This window comes from Tympanuchus pallidicinctus, unplaced genomic scaffold (genome assembly GCF_026119805.1).
Source record: "Tympanuchus pallidicinctus isolate F22 unplaced genomic scaffold, pur_lepc_1.0 scaffold14, whole genome shotgun sequence".
NCBI classification, from domain to species: domain Eukaryota; kingdom Metazoa; phylum Chordata; class Aves; order Galliformes; family Phasianidae; genus Tympanuchus; species Tympanuchus pallidicinctus.
Genome location: NW_026294659.1, coordinates 8,682,040 through 8,704,333, shown reverse-complemented (window position 1 = coordinate 8,704,333; position 22,294 = coordinate 8,682,040). Strand labels below are relative to the sequence as shown.

Genomic DNA, 22,294 nt, shown 5'->3' with positions numbered 1-22,294 from the left:
CCTACTATTTCTTTCCATGGAAGCTACAACAAAGAGTACAATAACGCTACTTGACAGAGCAAATTCTCAGCAACAAAACACTATTTTTCAACACAGACACCGCCATTAGCTATGCTTTTTTGCCAGTGATGAGCAAAAGAAGCACAAGAACCCGAATAGTGCACTTGGAAAAATCTGCACCAGCACAGGTGACTGTTCCACAGCTACACTGACAATGTTGTTCCTACAGAATGTTGCCCAGTCCATCTTTCTATGACCTGAACAATTGGAAGTCAGGAGGTGCCAAACCTGGACTACATGGTAGAGGTGGTTGGACTGTCCAGCCAAGACTGGCAATGTTCTCCATAGTTTTCAAACTGGTCTGCTGCCTGGTGTTATCAAGTTGCAGGAGAAAAGTTATCTTCTCCGGCCTGACTCTGGACGTTCAAGCTTTCAGCTCAGTCAGCATCAGAACGTGGCAGTCCGGTTTCTAGGAAATCCAGAAGTATCACATCTTTCCTACACTAAAAGATGATGCACATCACTTTACCTGCCAAGGGTTGAGCCCTCAACCTTTTATTTGATGGGAAATCTATACACCACCATTCCACAGACAATCTTTTAACTACAGCTCATTTAGCAACACCACATATCATCAGTAACTACGATCCAGGAAGCTATCACCTTCAGCCTCATACTGGTTCAATATTTCTTGACAAACCTGCCTACAGTGTTAGTTCTGTTCCTGTATGAGCATTTGTGGGACCTACTCGGCATAAACTCAGCAGTATTCAATGTTGTCAACTCAGCAGTATGTCAATGTTGTCATTGAACACACTGAAACCGATTATTCAGCTCCATTCACAATTCTCTGATCAAAATCATCAATTCACACAAGTGAGTTGATTGAGATGTTTTTCATTTTCTGGCATGACAGCTGTGCGTGGCCATCTGAAACACAGCCTGTCTTTCACATCACTGTCACCACTGCTGAAATGCACCACCCACCTTCTCACTGTGCTCACATCCACTGGTTGGTCACCATCAACAATCAGCAAGCATTAATGAATGTCAGTGGGAGCTATTTATTTATTTATTTTTCAAATGGAGGAATTCAATTGCAGCCCTTTTCTTCATCTGCACTTCTATGTCAGACACCATTGTGTCAGAGTGCTCTTCTTCTGCCATCTGTCACATGGCAACAAAATGTAACAGGATACTGGGAGGAAGGTTCAACCTCTACTGCTATACAGCTAACATCCGCTTCTGACATCATGGGCCAACATCATAAAACAGGAAGCATGACTTTCAGAGCAGCCCTTGCTAAACATATAATGCACCTAATGTATGTAAATATATATATATATATATATATATATAATTAAAACATACAACAAACTATCTGTGACCCTGCGTTTTGTGAAATTAATGGATCAGTCTAGTTCCATGCCAGTGGCTGCAATTCTCAATGAGCTCTCAAGGCATTTGTCGTAGATTTATGATGACATTTTATTCTTTTTGTGCTTCAGCCACAACAGTTTTGCTTACAAGTTGTGCTCACTGCCAAAAAGTGAGGAGATGAATGAGCCATGACTGTGAAGTGAGGGGTAGTTCTCTCTGTAAGAGAGGGCTGATAAAAGTCCAGCAAAGAGACACGATCAGACTTTTGATTGCAATTATATAAATTTCCTTTGAAAATTTGCAAGTATAGTATTTACATCAACTGGAACTGAAGTTGCAAATAAACCAAAAAATTGATGATTTATTCATCTATCTTGAAACCTGTTCTCCAATTCCTGTATCAAAACAGAAAGGACAGCTGCATATTTTTTGCTGTTCACAGGACTGTGTTTGCCAACATATCCAACTGCATAAAGTGATTTGCCATCACTTGAGCCACCACCATGCTGAACCTTTCCATGTCCTGCTTCAGCTCCAAGGGGGTTTGTAGTGCATCAATGTTTGATGGTGCTGAGGGGCCAGACTGCTGCTATGCTGGCGCAGGGCAGGATATGGCCACAGTGTGAGTTGTACCGAGCCATATGCAGCCCATGGCGTTGGACATGTCTGCTTTAGATGAAGCCTTAAATTCAACAAGTGTCTAATAATCATCTCTATATTACATTTCTTTAGCTAATATGCGTACAAGTAGAATTCAAGGAAGGGAAATAACACAACAAGGTAGCAGTCTTTTCTTTTTCTTTTCTTTTCTTCACCTCTGAGTAAATACAGATCACTGTCCTGGCTGAGCATTTAACCAGAAAACACAAGACCTCCCAGGGTAGGAATGTAAATAAAACTCAGTATGTTAGCTTGCAAAATTAAACAAACAAGACAAAAAAGACCTGAACAAAGAAATGAAGGAAGTCAAAATATATTTTTATTGTTAAGCAAAAGCATTTGTGCAATACTAAATTGCCGGTAAAAATATGACCTAGGGATTGACTCATCTCAATGTTATCGCTTACTCACAGTGTTTATAAAAGCAGTAGTCATACAGTACTGAACTTTACTTACTTCTATGTTATTCTTTTCATCTTTTACTTTCCATTACAGAAAGTAAACAGTGAACTGAGGTCTAGAACAAAACAGATTTAGACTGTTTTAAAGCAAAAGTTCTAGCATGTCCCACCTTGCATGTGTTTTCTTTCATAGCTAGACAAATTATAAATTTACCCAAGACTCACATTTACAGCATTTAACTAAGGTAAGCAGAAGAAAAGGTACCAACTGCTTACTCTTCAGAACCTCTAACACTCCTTCCCCACAATAAAACAAGCGTGAACTTTGGCAGCAAGAAAATCTCTTGATATGAAAAATTTCTTGAAAATGGACAGCAAGAACAACACCAGCAAGTACATCCCTACACTTATCAAATACAATGAGATTAGGAAAAGTTAAATTATACATATGACATGACACGATTGCATTTGTCACCACATGATGCCTGTACAAGAGCGAACCCAGGATTCCTGAAAGCACTGACTTCCCCACTATCAGCCAGCAGCTGCTGCTCCATGATCTAGTTGTAGCCCATCTTCCCCCTTCCTGCCCCTTAACCACCTTCTTTCCTTTCCACTGGGACTTGAGGCTGCTCTGGGCAGCAGCTATCATGTGCAACCCTGCCAGATCTCTGGGAGGTTTCAGCCAACACGAGGCAGAAGATACACAGTAAAACAATAATCTGCATCTGTTTCTTTTAGCTGCAAAAAGTAATTTACTGAAATATCAATATATTTGACCAAGATTTTCCCATAAGAGAAAACCTCCTCAACAACAAATGCCAGCAGCTACACTCCGCAGAACTTGATTTTTCTTCAAAAATTTCAATAAAAGCTTCTTAAGTCTTAAGATGTTCAAATGTTTTCACTAATTGGATGAATTAAGAATACTACAATGAGCATTCTTAAAAGTTTTGACTTCATAAAATATTTATTTTCCAGATAAACTCATGACTATCAACCTGAGGTTTAGTCCATATGATAAAATTATATCAATGACCTTGCTTTCCCCATGAAGAAAATTAAAGGACCTCTGAGCTTTGCAATAGGGCTGCAGTGAGACTGCTGAGAAACCACAGCCAAACTGCAGAGCCAGAGAAGAGGGAACCAGTGTTTGGGAGACCATCCACCCAAACAGGAAATCCCTCTCTGACTTATGGGGCAATGGTAAAGGGAACTAAGGTGTACAAGATTGAGGAAACATGCACGGGGGTATGTGCAGGAGGTCAGAGGTCCAGTACTCCATTATTTCAGCCTTTAGATGCTAAGCACTCACCGACCCTTTCTGCAACATCAGTATGATATAGTTATTACCACAAGCAGCAAACAAAGAGTATTACAGTGTGATTTAGAAAAGCGACCGGATTCAGGTTTTTTAATGAGTTTTTAATTTGTTTTCATGCACAGCAAAGATACTAAACATAAACACACATTAAACACACAAGTCACCTCTGTAGAGGCATGAAAAATCTTGAGATTAATCTGTTATTTACTCTGACCTAGTCATCCCAGTCTTGCTCTAGAAGCAAATGAGAGAAACAGGCGTTTCTAGGGCATGACTCACCTTGCAAGAAGATTTTTAAAGGTCAGAGGAGTCCCTGTCTGGTAGCATCTATCTTTCTTCACTGACTGTGAAGAGGATGCAGCATGACTACCTCAAACACAAGCATACAGAATGTATGAGTAAATGTACTCATTAGCAGCGTAAGACTGTTCAAAAGCTAAGCTGTTCAAAAGTACACTTGTCCAGAAACCTACCAAAAGACACAAACTGCTTAAATCATAAGGGGGGTGGTGAACTTAGACTGATGCCTTGTCTTGTTTTTCACTATACACAATGCCACAATGCTTTCCTATGGAGAGCACACAAAGCTCACCAATCACGTAAGCCTTGCCATGAAATGCTCAGTGCATCGTCCCATGGTATCCACCTCAAAATGGGCTGGATGAGAAACCTGCATTTTTAAGTATATCAGCATCCTTTTTTCTACACTGTGTAAGAAACCAATTAAAGTGACAGATTCCTCCAAAAGAACCTGCTCATCAAATGAATGGAGAATGTGAGAATTTTTTATTTTTTCCTTTAATCATTATTTGGCTGTTTTCAAGCTCTTTGCCCTCAGCAAATTCTGTGCCTCAGCTGTACACCTCCCCTGACAGAAGGGCATGCAGAAGTTGCCAGAGCTGAACAGACTGCCTGGCCTGCCTGCCTTTCTCACATAAAAAGCAGTGGTAGAGATTCAGCAGCGTGGCTTTCAGCAGTGCCTTGCAAGCAGCAGTCAGACACAGGGCTGGAGGAGTAAAGTGCAAAGTGGCTCAGTGGATCACTGTGTGGGAAGCGCACTGAAGCAAAAGCAAGCATTCACTATTGCTAAAGGTGACTTCATAGGACATGGCAGAAGACGTAGATTTCCACTGCAGAAATAGTTCAAGACTCAAGGCCTCAGGTCATCTTTGCCAGCACCCAAATTTTTCAATTGTAAAGGTTAACCTGAAGTATATTATACTACGACACTTTATACTAACTGTACAGAAAGAGATAATAATCTCAAGCTGTCTTATAAATCCTTCTGGACATAACCAATCAAGACAGCTCCATCATCTAATACCAGTGGGTGCTGTACAAACAACAGAAAGGCACAGAACAACTAAATAAGCTGCTTCTGCACTGATATAGGAGAAAAAGGACTTTTATTCATTTATCTTCACATTCCCACTCATTATCATGCTTTATATTTCTCTCCTTCTTTCCAACTAGCTATGTTCCAGAAGCACTACAGACTAAAAGTTCAAAAACCTGACGGTGGGATTCTAGAGTTTTCTCCTGCCCTAGAACCACCATTTAGTAGTTGGGTACAGACAGTGGGCACACACCATATTACATGGATGCTAGCTTTTAGGTAAAATGGCAAAAGAGAAATTATTCAGAACAATTCTACAGAGCTGTTCTCACAGGATATTAATCATAACTTGACATTTCCACAGCAGTTTTTTGCCTCTTTTGGCCAAGCTTTACTCCAGTACTTCACGTAGTAAACATTCTGCCTTCTGCCTTATGGTTGCGTTTGCAAGAGATGCACCTTACGTCAGTTGACACAATACCAAAATGTATCATCATGTGAAGGTCAAACTAATCATTGGTTTGGGTTTAAAATGGAAAGCATAACTGATGAGCATTTCCAGTAGGAAAATCCATTAAAGATCTTTCAGAGAGGGACAGGTCATCTCAGAGACAGTCCTTGGTACAGAGTAGGTAACTGAAGTATGCACCACGGAAAGGACGGTGCCTCCATGTCCTCACATGAAGGACACAGCAAACAGCAGCAGCTCTTGCCACTGCTGCTGCCTCTATTTCTGAAGTATAGCCAGCCCCTCACAACTTGCCCAAATATCTCATTTGCCAGTACAGCTTTGAGAAGTTAAGGATACATTTATGTAAGCCTGGTTAGTAATTTATTATTATCAGTAGTGTTACTTTTTGTTTGTTTGTTTTCCAGCAATCAAATGCTGGATACCCAAGCTTCACGCTTCAGCATTTCTCCTTACAGAGAATAACAGCTCTGTTTCCATGTCCTGCACAGCAACTGTAGTGTAACAGATGCCCTCAGGGAGGGAACAGAAGTGATAAGGACAGTTTTTTCTTACTGAAAAGCTAATACTGAAACGCTAATAAGATTTATCTGTTCAATCTCTGTTTCACACAGACATTTGGGGTCGGTCTCATTACTTTATTATTACTTATTAATATATCAACTTGTGGCACACAGCTTGTGCTCTTCAACCCAGCAAACATCCTCAGAATTAACACAGACAAGTTTATTTTCCAAAGAAGTATGTAAAAAATGTCTTCCTGCAAGATAAAATCAGGTAGCAGAGCAAGAGAAAAGGACAGATTTTTTTTCCCTGTGACTTATTCCACTCACTTTATTTCCATCCCACCAGTACTGAAAAGACTCATCTGTAAATATTTCCCCACATTTCCACCTGTAAACAATTGGCTGCTGGCAGCCATTTTTTTGGGTTCTCTACAAGGCTTTCGAGAAAGAACATGTCAGGATTGAAATCATTATTGTATGGCAGAAGAGCAAACCTCCCAAGTTAAATAGGAACCACATGACTTTGAGAATTTACATCCTTAATAATTTTTTTTTAGACACAATGGAAAATCAGCATATTTGAACTCATCTTTCCCTCTTGGAGCACAGTATCTTAAAGTAACCTTTCCAGAAAGCACGTAAGTAAAAGCAAACAAACAAAACAAATTTTTTGACAAACACTCTGATCATTCTAAGTTAATATTCTATGATAACTCCTGCCTTTACCACTTATATCAGTAATACTCCAACTACAAGCTCACACATGCAAAAAATCTATAGCCTATTTACTCCATTCCTGTAATCTTAAACAAATAAAAAGCCCTAGGCCATGAAATGTTAGGCATTACCTCTGGTACAATATCAGACTTTCAACTGTTCACCGCCTTAAAAGCATATATACACTTTTATTCTACTCACTTGGCAACATCATAAAGTTTTTCAAATACACAACCACAGATGGTAATTTCCACAGGACTCGTCATCCAATCAAGTCAGAAAAGGTAACAGCAAGGCAGCTGCCCAAAGCTTCACCATAAAGCCCATACACCTTCTGAGGTACATCTTTAATTAATTAACTCCTGAATACACGATTAATAGATGACCCAATGTACACACATACATATCCAAGTACCTCACAAACAGCAATCCGCATAATGCTGAGGAAACAGCATCAGGGTAGGAGGCAGGGTAGAAATGGGAAGGGAGATAAACAGTTCAGTGATTTAATTCATCTAAACAGCTGGACACTCCATTCATTGATAGCGTGATTTTACAAGTATACTGAGCACCCACATTCCACTTAAAACATACTTAGGAACTCCCAGCACTTTCAGATGCCAGGCTCTCAAGTATAAAATACTTCTTCCACTTCACTGAAAAAGCTTTTTTTCCCCCCCTGAAAGCTTTTTAAAATACAAAACCAAAAACAAGTTAAAATAAAAGTTCGCATGAACATTTATTAGGGCCGTGTAGCGTACAAGATGAAGTAGTAAAATCCAACTAACAACATACTTTACAATTTCAAATCAACATTTGAAAGCAGAAAATATAACCACAGGCTAACAAAATAAATAACATAGCTTTGCTTTCACAATTTACTGAACGAAAAATGCAGCCTGGTGAAGAATATACCCCACTATGAAAAGCATATCAAGAGAATCAAATATAACCAACAGTTCTACCTGGTAAAAGATTTTTGAACCTTTTTCTTCACCATTGCTTCAAATGTAACCAAAAATCTCCAGACCAAACCCAACAACTGAGGCTAGTCTGATTGCTTTTATAAGCCTTCACTCCCTGGAGTGGTATTTTGGGGTTAAATATTTGCTTAAGAACATTATCCCAAGAAATCCTTCTCATTAGTACTTTAATCTGTTACTAAGAAAACTGCAAGATTTTACAGAGATGGTAGTTCAGATGTCTGTTAGAAAGACCAGTTCCTTCCCCTTTTAAATGAAGAGTTCTTAGAAATTCTAAGTCACTTTCAGCAAATGCTTAGATTGAAAACCTTCCCCCTTCCTTTCCCTCTTACACCTACAAACCAATGATACAAATGCTGAACAACATCTCAAAAGAGAAAATACTGTGCATTTCAGAATCCTACGGAATGGCAGGTGGAAGAACTTTTTAATTGAGTTCAGCATTGTTCAGCAGCTACTGTTTGATCATGTACCTCTGCAGCGCAGTCATTCCAGTCCATAGGTCAAACACAGTATGAACTCAGACACTCGCAGAGAGACCACAGGATGCAGAGCTGTTTGCACAGAACATCCTCAGCCAGGCTTCCTGCCACAAGGAAACGTGGTGCTCATGCAGGGAACACCATTCCATTAAACAACAAAAACTTTAAGCTTCAACTAAGAGCTGAGACACTTTCTTTGGTACACAGCAGATGGAAGACAGAAGTGGTGCAGGCTGAAAGGTATTTTTCTATGAAAATAATGAATTTATTATATAATTGAATTCAATGACCAAGACTTGATAAACTTCAACACGTTTTGTCCATGACAGCCAGAACAGATACACTACTACACCTGTGCGCTTAAAGTTGACAATAACAAACACTAATCCATGGAAAATGACTGGATGGTCTTTCTATGGCATCACTGAACTTTACTAGCAGCACACTTTAAAACTGTGTGCATGAATGTACTCATGTTTAATCAATTGCCTGCTAGCTTGCCACAATCATTTAAAGAAAAAAATAGAACAGTGATCACACTGTTAGCAGGAGTGCTCCACACTCTTAGCAGCACCACCATGCATGTGGAATGCTGGTAATCAATTTTCTTAATTCTACAATAACATTTGAATATCATGCTGCTGAGCTACAGGTACTACAGAATACCTTCAGGAATTCGCTTTTAAAAACTTCCAATGTTTCACTGCAAAAAATTGTTCTAAAATGCACTCTATCATGTGTCCACAAGTCTATAACACTTTCAAGGAGCTTCTAAAGCAAGGTTTGCCTGCTGAATATTCCCCCAGCATCATTGGAAAAAAAAAAAAAAAAAAAAAAGGAAAATAAGATCACATTTCCTGCATACAGTTTTAAGGCAGATAGAACATGAACTCCTACAAAGAAAGGAATTACATTTCTTCTTTATACAAATAACCTTATTCCTCAATTGCAATGTTTTTGGTTGGTTTTTTGTTTGTTTGTTTTTTGTTTTGGTTTGGTTTTTTTACTATCAGTGAAGCACACCTGCCAAATCTCGTAAGTTGGATTCCCTTATCTTAGGCTTCCTAAATATTGCGCCTCCTTCACAAGAGCACAAGTACTTCTTCCAGATCTGACAACTCATAAACCAGCAGCACATGAGATAAAAGAGGAGAATAAAACCCACTCCGCTGTACCACAACTCAGCATCACACCTTCCATCCACGGAGGCACAATCCTCAGATGCTGCTGACTTGAGCAGATTCAACATTTCCCAAAGACCTGAGGTTCACAGGAAGCATCCATGACATGGCTCATGGCAGACGTGCATGCTCCTATGACATGACACAACAGACAAGCCTGTGCACCAGGAGAAAGCAGAGTCGTGAGGACAGCCTGGGCCAAGGGCACCTTGCCTATAAGGGAGCAAAACCTGAGCTGTTTCACCAGGCTAGAGAACAGGACAAACAACGCTCTGGGAGCGCAGGAAGAGAAAGGAGAGGCTGTCTCTGGCAACTCACTAAGGGTCTGAATGAGTGATTATCTCACCCATGGAACATTCTCACCTTGTTTGTGAAGGGAGTAAGCCAGGCTACTGAAATACAATTTGTTTAAATAGAAAAATGCTTAATTGTCTATACACACTCCATATGTTTGCAAATAGGGAAGTTCAACCAACTAAAGGCAAATCACGAGAGGCACACTTGCATTTCCAGGTCCCCAGGTTTGGAGTAAATTTAGCTTAATGGTGAATTCTCGTCCCTAGGTGCACTGAGCGAAAACCCTTATTGCTGTTACAAACTAACCTGACAAGATCACTCAGGACATACTACAGAGACAAAGAGAACATAAATAAATGAATGCTTTCAGACAGTGGAAGATACTCTCCAGTGTGGAAAAGCAGATAAGAAAGCAGGATTAAGAGACCTTTTCATTGCTAGAAAGATTATTCAGCATTGCTCATTTTTCATTCTGCTGCAGAAATGTGTAAGTAGGATTCAGACTGTCAAATTCACTAGAATGCTGGGGAATACATAACACTCAGATTATGTGCATTTACATATAATATAAAAGACTACAGTATTTTCAAAATTCATCATCAATTTGCCTGCTCATATTGGGCTCTGTGAAATTTTCAGAGAACAGCTGAAGCTGTTTTCCCAGCAAAAAGACAGGACACAATGTACCAAAAAAATGTAATTCATTGAAGACGTTCTTGTCTAAATAAAAACTATAAATGGTTCAAAAGTTAATGAAATGGGTAGATTGAAACAGAGGCACAAAGATCTTCAATTGTGGTTTGTCCTGGGCTATACCAATATAGAGACAACACCATTCAGGAGACTTCACTAAATTTAGAAAGTTTACTTTAATCTTCCCTTTTGTCAGGTGTATTAACTGATGGCACAGATGCAAACTTAACTAAGGGAACACAGGGGCAGTAGTTCACTTAAAGCAACAAAAAACTGTCAACGGTGGAAACAAAGACATTCTGCATTTGTCCCTTTTCTTAAATTCTTCCAGTTGATGAGACAGAAGCACCAGCCTCAAAGGTTTTGTTTTTGTTGGTGTTTTTGTTTGTTTGTTTGTTTTAACCTACCACAAGCACTGCTATGCTTTGCTTTAAGAGAACACAAAAAGCTCATGAACACGAGTCATGAAATCTCACAGCAAAATATTACAACAAATGGTTATACGCCTTAAATACTATTCTGTTCTTTTCACTTGGCTGATTGCCCTCCTTCTGTAACTGGGTAACACTATCTCTTATTTATTTTCAAGTCACAGTTTTCTTGTGATGTTTCCAGACACTCATCCCTTGCGATCTTTTAGAGTAGGGAAATAGGTAGAGAAGTCATTTTGTCCTGAGTATTACACTGGAATAGAAAAATGGGAAAAGTGACTCTCAGAGTGAAACAGAGATACCAAAAAAATAATCCTATTTTGTTCAAGTCTGAGGCAATTCCTCTCTTCAGGATTTGTTCATCAATGCAACAATAATACTGTTCAAATTCAGCCTTGAATAAAATTTACTCAAAGTCATTTTTACAGTATAGACTTATTTTTGCAGTATAGACTTATTCCAATCCAGAAATACTACAAACCTTCTAAGGCCTACTTTGATTTTCAAGCTTGTTACCGAAATCTGCCCTCAGAAACATGTACATCTCAATTTCACATAATTTAAGTTTTGGTTAGAAGAATTTGAGAAAAAATCTGCCACCGGTGGTTTTCCAGACGTGCAGGGGTATGCACATATGGGAATTACAAAGTGGTGTCCTGAAGGATACTGAAAAGACCCCCCACATTCATTGCCTTACAAGCCCTGCATCATACAGAATTCTTCACAAGAACAGAGCAGCCACTTTAAGTTGCTCTAAATGCAGGGATACAGCTCCTCAGGTAGTGTAATTGTAATGGCTCTGCTAAAGTGTCATGGTTTTATGATTTTTGGTCATCAGTATTCCACACCATAACATCATGTAATGCACTGGGGGTGGGGTTTGATATCTGCCGAATGTTCGTCCGTCGGAGAAGAACTACATTTCCCCAGGAGGCTTTGCGGTCAGCAAGGGGATATAACTCCATGCAAGGTCACCTGAGCTCTCTTCTTCGCCTGCTCTTCGCTATCTGCGCTTCGCTATCTGCGCTTCGCCGTCTGTACTTCAGTCACTCAACTGGACTGCACTTCTCACCCCAGGATTGTGGTGAGGTCTATACAATTCAAACAGACTCTCTCTCTCTCTCTCTCTCTTTGTAGTTTACTAATACTATATTTAGTAAAATCATTTGTTCCACCTCAGATCAGTGCTGTTGTTTTTTCAAGTATTTTGGGGTCCCCTGCTTCCCCTTTCCCAGAGGCGCGGATCCACAGATCCCTCCACCCTGCTGGTCACGGAACTGGGCCAGACCAGCCCATAAACCGTTGACATAAAGGAAATGTCATGATGTTGTTTAGTTGGGTTTAGCTCCTTTCTTAGTTCCTTCAAAACTCAGCATCTCTCATACAATACACAATATAATTCTTTGTTAATGGCTAGAGAAAAAAGATTGTCCTACGTAGCCATGGAGTTGCAATTGATCAGCATGCTCACATAGCACATTAAGGCAAAATCTTCCTCTGCCAGAACCAGTAGACAACTTTACAGCCTAAGTTCACCAAAAGGAATAATAGTTAAAATTTTATTTCTAGAAAAATAATCCTGAACATCAAGTATTTCACAGCACAGCATTTCTCTACATTGTCGTGATCATTACCACTCAACTGTTCCTAAACACTGTCTTGTGCTGATCTTACATTTATGTTTATGTGACAGGGTTTCAAAATAAGCCAGTTGGAGAAGTCAGCTTCTGTTACTGAAGATCACACTGACGTAGCACAACAAAGCCCGCAGGCAGAAATGCCAGAACTGTGCTGTTGATGAATCATCATTCTCAAACACAAACAGGTATTAATGGGAGATGCACAGCAGTAAACAGAGTTGGATCAACATGTGGGATTCCTCAAATAACACTAAATGTTCCAGTGTTCTAATAGCCATTGCAAATAATTTGATCGTGCCCCATCATTTAATGGCATAGAAATTTTATAATAAAAAATTGGCAGCCACCAAGTTCAGCATTCAAGCAAATGTTTCTATCTCTTACAAACAGAAAGACTTCTTATTTTTTGGGAGTCATGCAGAAGACCCATTTTCTCTGCACCATCCACACTCACTTTCAAACAAAGAATAATCATACCACAGAGACAATGCCTTAACCTCAAGTACATTTTCTATTGCTATTTTCAGATCATCTCTCAACAGAACGAGTTCCTGCCTTTGTGCTGTATAGCTTTGAAACCAACCACAAGCCACTTAGGTACACTAGATCCTTTAAAAGCAGACAAACACACAGGGAGGCATATCAAACTCCTCCTAAACCACAAAACGCACTATTAACAGTCATTGTCCACCTGTTTATTCCCTTCCTTGCCCATTGAGAAGAAACCATGTTGCATAATGCTTCTGCTACCATCTTTTGCCTAAAAACTGTTATTTGGGTATTATATTAGCATTACAGTAAAGAGAAACTCTTAACAACGGTATAAAAGGATGCTAGAACTATTTATCCCCAGTACCTAAACATAAACACACTGAAGACCTCATATGTGTATTTTTACTGCTTTTCTTCCCAAGGTGCTATTCAAATATCTACTTATTACTGGAAGTAGAATGCCTTGTTACATATTTAATCATCTGTGATTTGCAGTTCTTCCAATTTTCTTCCCAAAACAACCACCAAAAAAAAAAAAAAAAAAAAAAGGGAAACAATAGGGGATCTTACATTCACAGCAAGGATCAAGAGCATCTGCAGTAACGAAAACTTTCAGCTTTCTCACATAATTTATGCATTAATAACTGAGTATGACTTCATTGCTTTCCCCAGGCATAAGCTGTCTGAAGATACATCTGCATAGTTACCTAACAAAACTCTTTTTCTGTAGATGTTTTCTGTGTATATGAAGATATACATATTCATTCCTCCTCAACGCATCTCCAGCTTTTATACTACACAGACTACAGTAAAACTCCAACGTTGAGTTTTTGATGGTATTGCATTGTCTTCACCCATTTCATGTTTGCACCCTCCTCTCTCCCAGGTGAAAGCCACAAGTGTCCCACTTGTGCCTACTGTAAGCACACTGTCTGCCAGCTATCACAGCCTCTTCATCTGCTGTAATGAGAAGGAGAATCAGAAGCTCTCTAAAGTCAAAAACACTGCCAATTTTCCTCAGGTTTAACTTGCACATAAAAAAAAAAAACCATCTCCAATTGAAAACCAGTAACAGTGACAAGACAAGCAGCTGTCCTTAATTTACTGATTCCTCTCTTGTTACCTGCTATTGTTCCATTTGAATTCCAGTTTAAAAAAAAAAAAAAAAAAAAAAAAAAAAAAAAGCCACATCCATGGTTACCTGAGTGTAACACTTGATGAAATGCTGTTCTGTTCTTCCTTCCACTCTTCCCTTCCACATATGCTACAATGGGAAAAAAAAAAAAAAAAAAAAACCAAAAACTCTTCAGTCTGGTCTCATTCCCTCAGTATTAACAAGAACAGGAGGGCCAGAAAGGCTCAGTTTCAAAAACACATAGACAGTTGAAAACAAGCTCAAATTTATACACAAGCAGCAAAACCAGATGAGCTGTACCAAGTCAAAGGACAAGAACACCAAACTAGGATGCTTATTTCAAGTGTTGGAGCATAGGAAAATCAAGGAAAAACGCAATGTACTGTACAAAAAATTGTCACTATTCCACCATGACACAAGGACATAGAGAGAGCATCCGAAGAAGGGCTACAAAGATGGTGAAGGGTCTGGAGGACAAGACATGAGGAGCAGCTGAGGCCCTCCGTGTGCTCAGCCCAGAGCAGAGGAGTTGAGGAGAGGACTCATAAAGGCTGCAGGTCCAACAGCATGGAGTTACATCAGGGGAGGGTGAAGTGGGATTCAGGGAAAGGTTCTGCACCATAAGGCGGTGGGTATGGAACAGTCTGCCCAGGGCAGTGGGCATGGCCCCAAGTGCCAGAGTTCAAGGAGAATCTGGACAATGCTCTCAGAAGCACAGTCTGATTTTTGGGCAATCCTGCACGGTGCTAGTCCTTCATCCTAGTTGATGAGGGAAAGAACAATCTTGGGAAGGTGGCAAGCTGGAAACCGTTCTACACCACTCTCTTTGAATTGGATGTTTTGCTCCAAAGCATAAGACCACCCAACAGACAGTATTTTTAAGTATCCCTAAGACTTAAGTCTGTTTTGCAAAGTGCTGTACATACTATTTTGTGACTGATTTACCAGTTTTACTACTGGTTACTAATTAATTCAGGCAGGCAGATCACAACGGAGTTTGCTTTCCTCACATATAAAAAGTACACAGCCACGTGAACACCACTGAAAGCAGTAGCACGATCCCACCTAAGCTTCCTCGCTTGAAACTGAAGGATGCGGGCAACGAACACAAATCATTTAGATCATTTCTCATAGTTTTCTCAAAACTCAGCTCCACCATGTCTGAAAACATGACAATATCAGAGACATCTGTAGCAATCATCTGAATTATTTTCACTGCGTTACTAAGAAGACTTTTACATGCATCAGTGGTTCAGGTACTGCGCCAAGCCTGAAGCTAAATGCTGAACCGCTTTTGCTTCAAACACAAACTCTTCATAGCAGGAAACAGGGTGTGGCAAATATTAAATACACTTGCTCAAAACTAATCAGAAACGAGGGGTTTCATTTCAAGGTATTTTTTTGTATAAGAACCATTGCACCAGTAATTTAAACTCTTAATTGAGAAGGTGAACTCTCAAAACTCATTTCCCACAAATCATTTCAAAATGCTTTTGCTCTCTTCCGTAGTAGAACTTAAACATCAGTGAGGTCATGAACCAAAGTGATTTCAGGGTAAACCACCAATTCTTGGCAAATCAGTGTCTCAAACATTAAGAGATTCAATCAGGAAGGACTTGTAGCTTGCCATGAATGTTACTGCGTGAACAACGCTCTAAAAGATTATCCCAAGAATAAGCAAAACAACCCCTGCTTTAAGAAATTCAGATAAAAAGGAAGTTCAGATGCATGTTTTTTCTTAGATGCAAGGCCAACATCCAGGTATTTGCAGAATATGCAGTTAAGTTGACCTAAATGGCACCCGCTCAGGTTCTTCACTTACAACAGCTGAAACTAGACAAATGTTTGCTACAGAAAGTACAAGATCTATGAGCATGCAAGCACCTCCACTGCATTCTGAGCTTGTCCCACCCTCATTTTCCAGCACACTTGTTACGGCTGCACCAGCCAGATGACACCTATGTTTGCACAGGTTACTCATACTTGTCCACCTTCCTCTGCTACCATACACATTCCACAGAAAGATGCACGCCTCCGAGCAGAAAGAGAAAATACCACGAAGGGATATCCTTCTCACTTGTTAGTTTTCAACTGTACCTGATAAGTCATTGTTTTACAGCATGCTAAACTTTTTTCCACCTAACCACATCCTACTTTTTCACCTTTTTTCTGGTGGGTTTCTGGTTTTGGAGGGTTTCAAAACCAGTGTTAAAACAGCAGCCTTACTGTCACCTTCGCTATGGTTTCATTCTTTTTTTCCCCAGGATGAGATTTCCAACTTCTGAGTATAAGCCTCATTCTCTTCTACCTCTGTTAACGACTCCACAATGGTACTATTTCTGCACTATTGTCCACAGTGAATAGAAGGTAACTCCTACACCAAATATTTATTTAATTGAGAGTACACATGAGTTATGCTTCTCTTCTCCTTCTGAAGCCATATATGTGAGCATGTGTCCGTGTGTAAACATCTGTTACCCATGGCATCATTCCCATATTTATTACCATAAGCAGGCTTAATATTCTGAGAACAGGAAATCATTTCCTCCACTTTTCCCTCCTCTCAGCCCGTTAGGCCCTAGCCACCTCCTGCAAAGATTCAGGAAAACGAACCAGAGTTCTGAAGTGATATATGAAGTATGCCCTTCTTAAATCTGATTTACCTCTTCTCCAGTTCTGAGATACCCCTTGAAGTGAGGAAACAAGTTCAGATTAAATGTCTTCAACTGCTCAAAAAGCTATCAACTCTGTTGCTTTGTAACTGCAAATGAAAAATATCACTGACAAATGGCTTGCTTTCAAACAGTGCTTTCTCCCAGAAGTCTGTCAAATAACAGAATCCTTGGAAACAATGTTCCCATGGTCATGGACATTTGCTTCCCTGGTATTCAGATAACATTCTAGAAGCACAGCAACATACTGAACAAAAAAAAAAAAAAAAAAAAAAAAAAAAAAAAGATTACCTCAAGCTCCAATTTGCTGTTCAAGCTCTGGAAATATATTGGTGCTATGCACAAAGGCTGAACCAAAAGTAATGTCTCCTATTTCATTATGTTGGCCCACAATGTCAGAGGTAGATGTTGGTGGTATGGCAGTAAAGGCTGAACCTTCCTGCTATGCTGAAAAATAGTTTTTTGTAGCTGAAAATATCCACTATCAAACAATGTTGTTGAATTCTTTGTAGCTGGTGTGGTTTCCATGGAAATAAGTAAAATGCATTACTTTTGGAGCAGCCTACATACAATTCCTATATTATTTCCATCTAAATTATTATTATTATTATTTTTTAAAAGGAGACATTCATGCCTTGGATTGCTTTTCTCTCTTCTGCTGATGCATTGCTACTTCTACTGTTTGTGGAGCTGTACAGATGAAGGGTATCTGTTACAGCGGAGAGACACTAACAAGTAGAGCAGTATTCAGATCACAATTTAACCCAGTGCATAACGCAATCACTCTGAAAAGCACAGTCTTCCTTACAATAAAAATATGCAGCAAAGAGTAATTTTTCACACATACACACACACACACACACACACACACAAGCCACTATAATTTATCTGGAAGTAAGATTCGGAGCAATTGAAACAAGAACAAGAGATACCCTTGAAAATTTAAATATTCCAGACATGCATTTAAAGAGGCAAAGGCAGTTTCTTTAATAAAGAAAATGCTTATTTAAGGAGATTCCTGTTAACACATTTCTGTGGAGTATAGTAAAAATGACAGTGGAATCTTGTCTCATCTCTGAGATGTTTACATTTCTAAGTGATACAAAAAGCCTTCCCAGGGAAGAGTTACAGTGAAAATAAAAAGGCACAGATTAGAGTAAATGAACTATGAAGAAACTCCAGCACAGGCTGATTCAGCAAGCAAAATCAGCTCCTGCACAAATAGTTCTGCTCTGAAGCTACGCATCAGCTTGTGGGGAGAACAAAAAAAAAAACACAGCAACCTCACTCAGAACTGAGCCACTTGGTCACATCCAGGACAACCTAAAAGAAGGGCTTAAACAGCTTTTTTCTGACTGCAAAGTCCAAAGGCTGCTCTGAACAGAAGGCTTCATTGGTATACATTTTACATATACGCATACGTTCATTGGCATACGCTGTATGTATTTGTATGTATCTGTTTGTGGTTCTTCTACATAAATGGATGGAAAAAGTGCTCTAAAGAGGCAAAGAAAAATACGTGTGTACCAGCTATCATGAATACACCTTTTACTACCTGCCTTGGACTCAGCCACACTGTTCTTTAAGGTTTACTTTTCCAGACATTCTTATTTATTCTGCTTCTTTATGCTTCTTGTGTTTGCCAGGTCTGGGACAACACACAGGGGTGTAAATCCCCACTATCAAGAAAGTTTGATAAGAAGGCAGAGTAAGTGTAGACAAGGAAGTAGCAATAAAGAACTGAGAAAACAGTGTGCACAATCCTACACCACAGATGACTTCAGCTTTCACTCAATTAGCAGATTCCCTTTCTCCCCACTCTAAAAAGCTGAATGTCTTACTAATAGAGTTAATCATCAGATTTGAAACGCACATTACCCTCGATAGGGTGATTTGCAGCAAATAGCACTATGTATGTAATAACAACATGTTTAGATACTCAAACAAGTAGATGACTGCAACTTCACACTGCAAAGGTTTTAATAAGATCCTTCCTACCCACTGTGTTTCCACCGTAGAAACACAGCACCAACACAAAAAAGGCTTTTCACATAGAATTTTAATTGAATTATGATTCCTCCATCCTGAAAGACGATTTCAACTACCATTAAGTCTGAAGAAGTCAGTATGCATTGATAAGTATCTCTTCAGAGCAGAGGTATTTCTGAAGGCAGCTTAGGAATATTAACATGTTGAACTCCAGAAAATGTTTCAGTATACTGATATTGTAAAGCATTACTGTACCTGCAACCCTTACATAGCATATGCCTCAAAATTTACTCAGAACTCTGAGCAGCTGTCATTGCAACTCTTACCCTTCAGAAATCCACTAGAACCACTTAGACATGGACCTCTGGATCTAGTTGCGTTTGGGAGATAACTTGGTTCAGAAATGCAAAGAAAAGCATAGAGCCAAAAGCTAAATTAGCCATTAGTGTTATTTGAGCCCTTTTACATGAAGAAAGTTGAAGGAAAGATAGTGTTGAGCATGTGCTTTGAGACAACACAGCTTTCCTGATCACATGCTTGATGAATAAGGGCTCATTATGATCACCTGTCCCAGCCTCCCCACCTGCACGTAGCCCATAAGATTTCCCCATACTACCTACTGTCAAAAATAAATCTTTACTGATGCTTTTCCAAAAAGTTTTGCTTTCAAATGATGGGGATGGGGGCTGCATCTTGCACACAAACCTCTCACCTGAAGCACATACAGCAAAGCAGTAACACCTATAGACTTCACAGGTAATTCGCACACTCCCTGCTCTTCTATCATCTCACACTCAGGAGGAGCTCACCCCTGGCTCACAGCCCACCAAGCTCCCAAAGTCTTCCCGAAGCCACAGATCTGGAGAACAGAATCTTCTAATTCATTCTTTCTTGTGGTATGACTTCTACTTATAGAATCACTGAATTGTTAATGTTGAAAAGATTACTAAGATCATCTAGTCCAGCCGTCAGCCCATCAGCACCATGCCCACTGAACTCAATATGTTGAAATACGAATTTGGGCAGAGGCACTCAATAACTACCAAGTAACCCAGATGACTACATGTGAATTACAGATAATTTCAGTTAACAGTAAAGTAGGTTGCTTTTCATAGAATCATTTAAGCTGGAATGGACCTTCCAAGATCATCAAGCCCAACGTCAGCACAACCTACTGATTGCTAATTGCTAATACACGCCTCTCAGTACCTCCAGGCAAAGCAAAAAGCTAGAAGAAAACTTCGGGCAGCACACGACGGAGAGATGCTCACCACCAGAGCTCCACGGAGCCACTCAGCCACGGAGAGGACAATTAACCTCCCCATTCTTATCGCCACTTCTGCCGAACGAGAGCCGCCTGCAGCATCGCTATCAGGTGAAATCTACTACCTTCAGTTTTCATAGTAACGTGGGCTAAAAAGCATTAAGACAGAGAGAGAGAAACAAAGCACAGCTCCGGTCAGGTTCCCGACGGCAGCAGCGCTCGATCTGTCCGTGCAGAGGAGCGGGGCGAGCGCAGCCCATGCTCCCGGACATGGAAGGGCGCCCACGACCGGAGCAGCGCAGTCTAACCCGGCACCGCGCAGCTCTCTGCCGGGACCCCTGCCGCAGGCTTTCTCTTCCTCTGCTCTCTCCCGGAAAGCAAAATAAAAATAAGAACAACAATCATTTTCTAAAAGGTTGCCGATAAAGAGAGAAGGACTCACCAGGTACCTCGCTAGGGGAGTAGCGCGTGTATTTATCAGCATCCCCGCCGCAGTCGAGACGGCGAAAGACTGCTGATGTCAACTCCGCAGCTCTACGGGGCGGAGAAGCAAAGTACTACTCCAGCCCCGGCGGGATGCAGCCGCCGGCGCACGCACACGAGCAGGGCACAGCTGGGCTCCGGCAGGTGCAGCCCTGCTGCAGCCCGCCTGCCTCACCCCCTCCCCGCCTGGGCTCGCCCGGCAGCTGCGCGTCGCGCTCCGCCCGCACCTCCCCAGCTGCCGCCGGCAGAGCCCCAGCCGCCCCGCAGCGCCCCTCAGCGGCAGGAAGCGCGGCCGCCCCGTTGCCGGAGCGGTTGTGCTGCCTCACTGCCCCGGGCCCATAGGGACTTGGCCCCGCGCTTCCCACAGGGCTTGGGAAAGGTGTGCCTCCCCCATTCACGTAACTATCTCATGTTCAGCAGTGTTTTCGCTGCATGGAGCGGGCAGCTCTGGTTTCTTAGAATTGTGTTTGTGGTCATCTGTCTTTGTGGCCATTAGGAAATAGTAGGGATCACCATTCCGTGCAGTGGTTGAGGGAAGAAATCAAAGGGTAAAACAGCAATGGAGGAGCTTGATGGTATGCACTTGTCCTAGCTGCCCTCCCTACAGCAATAGGCAATGGTTCTTAAGTTTTATAACCATCATTTCAATGTTCAGGTGTCTTCAGACTAATCAGATAGCTGCAAGTCTTACAAAACATCCCAAAATTCAAAAGAAACCAAGCAAAAGAGCATCTGGATTCATCCAGAAGAAGCAAATGATTCATTTACCCTTGTGGGTATCCTCAAGCCTCTGGAGAGCTCACATAGCTGGCATCTGAGGAGGGAGATAAGGAAACCAATTTAGCACTCATGTATTGCCCAACATATTAGAATGGGGCTTTGAAATTTCTGCAGTGTGCAGAGGAAGGCCATGTGGAAACACTGAAGAGCAGATCCTTTTCACAGCTTTAATTCATTTTAAAAATGATCTAATTTTTATCACTTTGAAAACATTGCAATGTGTGCAATGAAAATCATGGAATCACAGAATGGTTTGAGTTGGAAGGGACCTCAAAGCCCACCCAGCCCCAAGCTCTGCCGTGTGCAGGGCTGCCCAGGGCCCCATCCAAACTGGCCTTGAGCACCTCCAGGGATGGGGCACCACAGCTTCTCTGGGCACCTGTGCCAGCGCCTCACCACACTCTGGGGAAAGAATTTCTGCCCAACATCTAACCTCTAGACCATTTGTCATCTTTGTTGCCCTCCTTTAAGCACTCTCAAATAGTTCTATGTCCTTTTTGTATTGTGGTGCCCCAAACTGCTGCACAGCATGGAACGGGACAATCATTTCCCTTGATTGGATGGCAATGCCATACTTGATGCAATCTAGTATACAGTTGGTCTTCCTGGCTGCCTGGGCACTGTGTTGACTCATGTACAACTTGCTGTTGACCAAGACCCCCAAATCCTCTTAAGCTGCTCTCTAGCATCTCATCCCCCATTCTGTATGTATAGCCCTGGGTTGCCCTTTCCCAGGTGCAGAATCCAGCACTTGTTCCTGTTAATCCTCATGCAGTTGGTGATTGCTCAGCCCTCTAATTTGTCTAGATCTCTCTGCAAGGCCCCCCCACTCTCAAAAGAGTCAACACCTCCTTCTAATTTAGTAGTTAGCAAACTAGTGCAAATTAACTTCTAGTCCTACATCCAAGTTATTTGTGAAAACATCAAGGAGAACTGGTCCTAAAATGGAGCCTGGGGCACCCTGCTAGTGACCAGTGAC

At 40.9% G+C, this 22,294-nt stretch overlaps 1 protein-coding gene across 4 annotated transcripts in view; it reads right to left on the bottom strand.

The window, feature by feature from the left end:
- SYTL5 (synaptotagmin like 5) overlaps positions 1 to 20,749 on the bottom strand; it is a 79,373-nt gene extending 58,624 nt beyond the window's left edge. The window contains exons 1-2 of one of the 4 annotated variants that reach the window (XM_052674312.1): positions 20,495 to 20,749; positions 14,194 to 14,256 (exon numbers count right to left, since the gene is read on the bottom strand). The gene's annotated coding sequence lies outside the window, so the exon portion shown is untranslated. The remainder of the gene's footprint in view (positions 1 to 14,193; positions 14,257 to 20,494) is intronic. The other 3 variants (XM_052674309.1, XM_052674311.1, XM_052674310.1) reach the window with 3 other exon arrangements.
- Between the last annotated feature and the right edge of the window lie 1,545 nt (positions 20,750 to 22,294).